The following is an 8,555-nucleotide window of genomic DNA, read 5'->3' as shown; positions in this document are numbered from 1 at the left end:
AAAATCAACATAAAACATGGATTTAAACAGTAAGATATTTTCTAACAATTTCTATGGGAAGAAATGAAATGCATTTACACACATCCCCTGGTAATTGTATATCTGGCAAGCACAGGGCATTCATTCACCTTTCATTTATATGGAGTTAGATGAGCCACCACCATTGTTAAGGATCGTTGCCGTTTAAATGACAAACTATAATATCAGTCCAATGTTTACAATTTTTGTCAATCCCTCCAAATGACACCGTAAAACGTCTAATGAATTTCATGTTAGATTAGGGCTATTGAAAGATGTCCAGCTGACAATGACATGTTGACAGGAGGAGATTCATAGCACACAAATTACGTGTTCGCAGCCGTGGCCTGCAAAATAAAAAGGCTTAATTAGATTTGGTCAATGTGACTTCAGCACTATGCTTCCTGGAATCTTCTATAGTAACCGCACTGTAAACATGGAAATAATTAATGGCAGATGCATTTCCAGGCATAGCCGCTTCTATCTGTTTGAAAAAGGCTTTATGTTCCCATGTATTTACTTTTTTAGAGAGTTATTTTTGTTCTTACTGTATTACATTATACTTTAATTTAACCAACTGAGTAAATCAGTATATTGTACCAGGATAACAAGTACATCATGTCATCTTGAAGGTAAACAGGCTACATAATGCCTGTAGTAAATTAAATTGACCAGATTATTAATACCAGGGAAATTTACTGTTTATAAACTGTCCATAGCTGTTAGAAGTAGAGCTGAAAAAAACAACAGATATCTATATTGTTAGGTATGCATATCTATGGTATGTTACATATGAAATTATTTGCGTAGGGTTAGAAAAATAGCCACCAATACATTGCCTGAACATTATTTGGCAGCTGTTGCGAACAACGGATGTTATTTTATACATTGTGTGAATAAGCGGCTGTTATTTTACTAAATGACAATGTGAACATGGCCTTAAAGGAGAAGTCTGGCCATAAGAAAAAAAATCTCAAATTGAAGGGGAAGGGGGGAACATAGCATAGGACCCTGTCAGACGGTGCCTCGAGGGTACGGGCAGTGTTGAACTGGCCCACCAGAGGAATGGAGGATCGTCCGGTGGGCCCCCAGCTTTAAAACCTGCATTAACACTGACTGACATGTCTTCTCTCGCTGGTTCTTTATTGGTGGTCCCCCAGGATCATTTCCTCTGGTGGGCCCCAGATACTCCAGTCCGACACTGGACACGGGTAGAAGTAAGCAATGCTTGATTGTTATGTTCTCCCCTGCCCTTGGCATCTGTCTTATTATGCAAATAGACGGACTTCTCCTTTAAACTCAAAACCTAGAAAAGAAGATACAGTGTTAAGTCAGGTCTGACCTGAGGTTCCCACCTCCCAATGCGTCTCATAATGGACTCATTTAATCTCAAATGGGTTGCAGCTTTGATCCTAAATGACTGAGCAGTAATATGAATATGAAGACCTGACCTAGACTGACATTTACGCAACATTACGTTAAATTGCAAAAGAGACAAAGAAGATTCATCACCGTGACTAAATGAAGAACTATTGCTAGGTGTACAAACCAACAGATATTCCCCTACTGCTGATAGTACACAACGGAGAACCTGTAAACTTATTGGTCAGTAACATGCAACACTTATCTAATTGATGTGGATTTTTTGATGGACAAACCAACTGAGGACAAATACACTAACACATAATAATAATGATAATGATGATAATAATAATAATAATAATAATAATAATAATAATAATAATAACTCATAATCCAGAATAAACCTAACATGTGCAACAAAATAGAATGTCTGAGATCAGAGGAATAAACCTGAAAAAACTGGAGTAGGAGTTCCTCCTTATTTTACTAAAGAACATAAAAATGATAGAATAAACAGCGAATGGTAGTAAACAACCCCGCCTACTGTGAAAAACAAAAACTGACCTCCTCTGCCAAGATCTGCAATAATCCCTCCAGGTTCCTTATGCTACTGAGTTAACCAAAAAAAGGAGACTTAGGGCCCTATTCTACCGGACGATTATCGTTCGCATTATCGTTAATGATTAACGATCTCAAACGACTGCTATTGCGAAAGACCGGAAAATGTTCACTCACTTCCATGGAACGATAATCGTTACTTATGATCGTATTTGCGATCGTTTTTTCTTTGCTATTTCTTCGCTATTGCGTTCATATCTACTGCGAACAACCGAACGACGTCTTATTCAATGCAAATGATTTGCGAATGTTTTCCAAACTAGCAACGTTCAACGGGCATCTTGCAATCAGGTGCGTCCTATAAAGCTAAAGATATGGTACTTAGACTATGCTTGCTGGTTTAGCTTGTAGTCTTGTCTGTAAGTGACCCATTGCAGCCCCAGAGGCCTTTGTATGAAGATGGAAGTCCCAGTCCCCTGGTGGGCCAATTCAATGGTGCAATGACATTTGGTTGAGTCTCTGTATAACTGCGGGATTACTATCATAAAAGGTCACTTAAGCTACCTAAAGGGAAGCATTAACATTATGTGGGATTATTCTGTGATTTTACCATCACTCATACTTGACGTATCTACAGCATTAATGCCAATCACCAGATCTCTGTGGATTTGGAGATGGGCAAATTGTTGCCTAATGTACCAAGTTTGAGATATAATTTTGGTAAAACTACAAAAATATTTATGAAATTTATGAATAAATTGACAAATTACGACCATAGTTTAAGACAGGTGGATTCATGGAAAATAAAATGTATGTACAGAAACTCTTAACCTTGATAATGTAATATGATTCTGAATGATTGTATGAAAGGTCACCTACACCCGAGTTAAGATCATTTGATTCATTCTTGTCAGAGTCATATCCACAGCACTGTGTAGCTAGATTATTTGCAATGCTTAAATGGTGTACTCACTGATAGATTTGTCCTTGGTCTCCCTTTTCATAGATGACTCATCTTGTATCTATGGCAGCAGTGTCACTGTTAGACGTGAAGGAGGACATGGTATTTTTTTATCATGTCTATTGTGAATATGCTTGATTATTTAGTATTTGCTTTCCATAGAAATCTAATGCCAATGTTTAATACAATTCAGAATCACTGTAATACTAATAGATACCATGCCTTTAAGAAGAATTACATTGTTAGTTATAAAAAAAAAAATGTACAAAATTTACAAAAACTTTTATATATACTAATAAGCCATATTTTGTTTCAAAGATACTTCTTGTAGGCCATGCTGTAGTAGAAACTACAGAAATGTAGACAAAGAGCACTTTTTATATAAGTTATTAGTTGAGGCTGTGTTTAGATTAAATAAAAATTATAAGATTTTTTAATCTGTCAATCCATACCACATGCTTATGTCCTGCCTATGCACTTTATGGCTTTCTGGTGGGACAGGTGGAATAAAATGGGCTTAGTGCAATAAGTTACATTGTTGTTCTTACATGTATATTCCCCATATGTAGATATCTTGTTGGTGCTCTTCTCTTGAAAGGGTCGTACTGTTTACAATCCTGTAGTCATGTTTATTTATGTATTGATTTTTTATGTAATAATGAAGACATTTTTTGGGAAATTTATGCACATGTTTCTTTGGTATAAAATGATGCAGAACTAGCAGTCAGGAACAATGGTAGGATCTTAAAAGATTAGGGTCACAAGCTTGAAACATGTTTTTTCCAGTTTCGACACTTTGGAGGCACAATGGTGACTACTAGAGATGAGCGAACTGGGTTCGGGTTCGAGTCCATCCGAACCCGAACGTTCGGCATTTGATTAGCGGTGGCTGCTGAACTTGGATAAAGCTCTAAGGTTGTCTGGAAAACATGGATACAGCCAATGCCTATATCCATGTTTTCCACATAGCCTTAGGGCTTTATCCAAGCTCAGAAGCTCCCGCTAATCAAATGCCGAACGTTCGGTTTCGGATGGACTCTAGCATGCTCGAGGTTTGCTCATCTCTAGTGACCACAGACCTCATAGAAACACACAGTATATCACTAGAGATGAGCGAACCTCGAGCATGCTCGAGTCCATCTGAACCCGAGTGTTCGGCATTTGATTAGCGGTGGCTGCTGAACTTGGATAAAGCCCTAAGGCTATTTGGAAAACATGGATATAGTCATTGGCTGTATCCATGTTTTCCAGACAACCTTACAGCTTTATCCAAATTCAGCTGCCACCGCTAATCAAATGCCAAACGATCGGGTTTGGATGGACTCGAGCATGCTTGAGGTTCGCTCATCTCTATATATCACTGATGCATCATGGGTATTTTAAATAATCAACATATCTTTCTTCACAGTGGCAAATAGGTTGTACCACATTTAGCAGATTTGGATTTCCACTTTTGATTGTTAGCTCATAGAAAGATATCAGCCAGTCCCCTGCCGGAGATTGAACACGGAGATATTTCCATGACATACAATTGTTGGGCTTTATGACTCTGCAATATGTAATTGACACCCAAATCTCAAGAAAAAAAATGAAACCAAGATAAAGAAAAGATGAAAAAGATGAAAAAGATGAAAAATCACCCTCCATTACTCAGGCAAGGAAAAAAAAACCTGTGGAGGAAACATCAAGAGCCATGGCTGGAGAGTAGCCCCTCTGCTGGGCTTAGAGGGTAATGGCAATATAACATAGTTTAAGAATTTGTACATTTTAAATGATTTACAGACAATGACATCACAAAAGTAGATTTTAAATATATTGCACTGGATTTGAGAGATCTAGCTGCCATATCTGTCGCCCTATGAATGGCTGGGTGGAAGTACATTTTCTTGCTTACATATCCAGGTCCACCTCTCAAGAACAAGCAATGGTGTAGCGGTATCAAATAGAAAAATGCAAACACAGTTAAGGTGGACTCCCTCACCTGGCAGAGTTGTGCAGATCTGAGGCAGCCTGAGCGGGATGATGGGACCGCAGCCCTCCTGTGAACCCGAAAGGGGGAGAAACAGCAACTACACCTCCAAGCCAAACACAGGTGAGTAGCCATAGTTCATCCACCATGAGGACCAGACAATATGGAATGTAAAATTTAATACCAACACAATTAAATACATAAAAAGGAAAAAGCACAACGCATTTCCACGCCAGACCGGCCTTTTCCTCAGGTGCCCCTCTTAAAAAGGTGAAGACTCGTCCCTTTTTCCCCCTGCTAAAATCCCCAAATTACATCAACTGTAGGGGAGAGCAAAGTAGTCAATCTGTGAGTCCTCTGGCGCATCCAGGATGGCAGTGACCCAGGCAGCGTGCCTTTCTTTTATGGAACCATCTTTATGACATAAGCGATTGTCCTCATAGGTCAGGGTTGCCATGGTGACTACAGATGCCCACAGTCATCTAAAGTCTATAATGACTGGGCATGCTCTTTACTACAGAGGTTATTAAACACATTTGTGATCAAGCAAGCAGCCTATGGTTAGGGCACACTAATAACTAAGAGATATATAGATTAGATAATAGATACATATTAGGTAGATAAAGAAATAAAGACTCCGACTCACTGCCGGACTTTAATGCATCGGTATGACTGCATCATTGTATCTGTGTGACCCATCAATGAGTCTACAGCTGCATATAGTAAGGTGAGGGGTATGAAGGTCCTCCTGGCTTAGGGGCCCATTCACAATTGGGACCATTACAACTCCCATTACCGCATCACTTTCCATGAACATTATTTTTGTCTGAAAAAGTTAAATGATTTATGTAGTTCCCAATAGTGTGTGAAATTGTTGCCGATAGTTGTTCAGCACCTTTTCCAATGTTTAGTTGACTGTTGACTGTAATGTTACTCTTCACTGATGCACCTAGCAGCTGGTCACTGCATTTCCAGCCATTAAAGCGTAACTGTCATTTCAGGGCCATTTTTCTGAAAACATTAAATATCAGTAGTACAAGCGATTTTAAGAAACTCTGTAATAGGTTTTATGTACTAAAAGAGTTTCCTTCTGTACTGAAAAAGCAATCTCCCAGCCTCCCCCCTCACTTCAGAAGAAGCAGGATTTCTGTGTCCATTATGTGGCTATGGAGAGGGGAGGGGCTGTTAGGAGTGACTGAGCATGCAGGATTTCTGCACAGCACAACACCCTGCAATCTTCACTCAGTAAGTTCATAGATAAGCACTGACCTTTCTGACCCCAGAATCCTGCGGTTTAGGTGCCCAGAGAGTTTACAAACAGATGACCTTCATGTCACCTGTTCCTGCTCCCTCATCTCCCTCAGCCCCTCCCCCCTTCATAAGCTTACAATGGAGAGAGCAGAACCCGTCTTCACTGGCTTCTCTGTAATGAAGACGTGTTTGCCTGATAATGCACAGATAAGAAGTCAGGGGGGGAGGCTGGGAGATTGCTTCTTGAGTACAGGAGGAGGCTTTATTGGCTGATGAAACCTATTACAGAGTTTCTTAAAATCGCTTATACTACTGATTTCTGCAATAAAAAAAAAAACATGACAGTTACGCTTTAAGCCTTCCATTCTTATTGTGTTTCTGACACAACTGCAGGCGGAGATCAGTAAAGCCCCTATTATACAAAGCAATTATCATTCAAAAACCTCCTAAAACGATCGATCATTACGTGTAATAGATGTAAAAGAGTAAACAACAAACACAAAATATATTCTTGTTCATCATGATCTTTTAGCATGTCGGAAAGAAAATCGTTGGTCTTTGAATAATAATTCGTGAATCTGTTTGTATAATAAGAAATATTTATGTCGTTCGTAAAACAAACCCTATATGATCAACTTTTTTATTCTCGCACAAACGATTAAAGTGACCGTGTTATGACTGCAAAAATGATCTTTCAGGACAGCATGGTTCTGTGTAATAATTGTGAATCTTTAAACAACAATCACTCAGTGTAATAGGGGCTTTAAAGAAAGGACGGCGGAAGGATACAGACAGTAAGCCCTAGCCTGGTCCCACCCAGCTGTCCCTGCCTACTTGCCTCAAAGAGCCCTAGGCAACTGCAGACAACAAGGGTGATAGTCCCTTACCTGGGGCTTCAGTGGAAACACAGAAAAGAGATAACACAGACAAACACCAAAGGATTGTGTACAGGCCAGGGTCAAACCAAAGGGACAGTGCAGCACAAAATCAGGATAAAATTTGAGTAGTCAGGGAAAAAAGAGCCGAGGTCAATAAAAGCTGGGTAAAAAAAATACAGGAGATAGCAACAGGGGCATGCTGAGCACGCTTGAATAAACCTAACAACCAACAGGGTTAGATAGACTAAGGGGATGTTATATTGGAGGTCAGGGGTCTGATCCAGAATGTGATTGGACCAGGCATACAGTACAAAACATAGACTGCAACAGCAAAGGGTGAGTAGAAAGGCAGAATGTAACTCACCTAGCAGAACAAAGGTTAACTTTTAAATGACCAGAGGGAACTGAGCAGGGATGAGATGGGTGTGGTGAAATATCAATTACCAGAGCAGAAAGAATTGCGCCATGTTCAGAGAGGTGCAAATAAATCATAGAAAACAAACACAAAATTTTGGCTAAGAGTGCAGTCTTGGCTGTATACCAAGAGCCGTGGACCGTGCCAAGGTCCGAACAGGTATGGGTATAACAGTTTCTTTAAAATGGCTTGAGCAATACCTTCAAAAACTTGTCATCAGTCTACAGGAATCAGTAATCTGCAAAATGTAATGTTAAATACAACAATACAAATTGTAGTGTATTAATATACAAGATGTAATCAAAAGGCATACTATGTAAATGTGTCCTTACACAAGGTGGACAGCCTACATTTATCTACAATAATGTGTATGGACACAATTACACAGTGCTCTGATAAAGTCTTTCCTATCTGAAGAGTCTATGAATGAACAGAATTCCTTTTCATGACATATTATTGATCCAGAGGAAGGCAAACACAACGGCAGCATTCTGAGTGTAGGGCATATTCGTTTATCCCGTAAGGATAAAGGATTCCTCTGATTCATGTCTTGTCAATTACATTTCTTCCTGCACCAATTCTCTTAATGGTGTTCAACTTGTAGAAATAATTGCATGTACGGCATCTCTCTATTCAGATGACATGCCTGGAATGTCACACCAGATACACTGTAGCTTGAAATGATTTTTCATTATGTACATGTGATTGGCTTTAAAAATACATTTCAGTGATGCATAATGGGGAACAGCTGCCTGATACTCTTACATCTAGTTAAAATACTGTAGAGTCATGTGGGTGGAATGAAAGCCTTCGTGGGGAACAGAAGCGACCTTCATGGATCATTATGTGGGTTTTGAGCTGTTGTCAAGAGCTGTAACTGCACAAAGGACTGAAGGCAACTATACGTTATCATGAGCACATCCTTATTAATTAACCAGACCTTAATAACCAATGCACGATAGTCTCTAGCCTAAGCAACCATACTGCCCAATGTGCAGGTGCATCTGTCTGCACTCCAGTAACGCTCATACAATTTAGCTTTTACTTGTGTCAATGTTGGTCCAGTCCAATTTGCACAACCAACCAATCATGGCAGCTCAAGGCCTTTGCTAGAGTTTGGGGCCTGCGGTAACATCTCTGCTG

This window comes from Dendropsophus ebraccatus, chromosome 3 (genome assembly GCF_027789765.1).
Source record: "Dendropsophus ebraccatus isolate aDenEbr1 chromosome 3, aDenEbr1.pat, whole genome shotgun sequence".
Taxonomy (NCBI): Eukaryota; Metazoa; Chordata; class Amphibia; order Anura; family Hylidae; genus Dendropsophus; species Dendropsophus ebraccatus.
Note: the sequence above shows the minus strand (reverse complement) of the source record.